Source organism: Arachis duranensis, chromosome 1, assembly GCF_000817695.3.
Source record: "Arachis duranensis cultivar V14167 chromosome 1, aradu.V14167.gnm2.J7QH, whole genome shotgun sequence".
In the NCBI taxonomy this organism is placed as follows: Eukaryota; Viridiplantae; Streptophyta; class Magnoliopsida; order Fabales; family Fabaceae; genus Arachis; species Arachis duranensis.
In genome coordinates this window covers 60,221,532-60,222,201 of record NC_029772.3, presented here as the reverse complement: position 1 = coordinate 60,222,201, position 670 = coordinate 60,221,532, and positions in this window count along the sequence as shown.

The following is a 670-nucleotide window of genomic DNA, read 5'->3' as shown; positions in this document are numbered from 1 at the left end:
AAATAATGCCAAAAAGCGTATAAATTATCCGCTCATCACAACACCAAACTTAAATTGTTGCTTGTCCCCAAGCAACTGAAGATCAAATAAGATAAAAAGAAGAGAATATGCAATGAATTCCAAAAACATCTGTGAAGATCAGTACTAATTAGATGAGCGGGGTTTTTAACTTTTTGCCTCTTGAACAGTTTTGGCATCTCAATCTATCCCTTGAAATTCAGAATGGTTGGCTTCTTTAGGAACTCAGAGTCCAGATAGTGTTAATGATTCTCTTAGTAAGGTATGATGATTCTTGAACATAGCTATTTATTGAGTCTTGGCTGTGGGCCAAAGCACTCTGTCTTCCAGTATTACCACCGGATACATACATGCCACAGACACATAACCGGGTGAACCTTTTCAAATTGTGACTCAGCTTTGCTAGAGTCCCCAATTAGAGGTGTCCAGGGTTTTTAAGCACACTCTTTTTGCCTTGGATCACAACTTCATTTTTTTCTTTTTCTTTTCCCCTTTTTTTTCGAATTTTTTTTAATTCACTGCTTTTTCTTGCTTCAAGAATCATTTTTTTATGATTTTTCAGATCCTCAGTAACATGTCTCCTTTTTCATCATTCTTTCAAGAGCCAACATTCATGAACCACAAATTCAAAAGACATATGCACTGTTTAAGC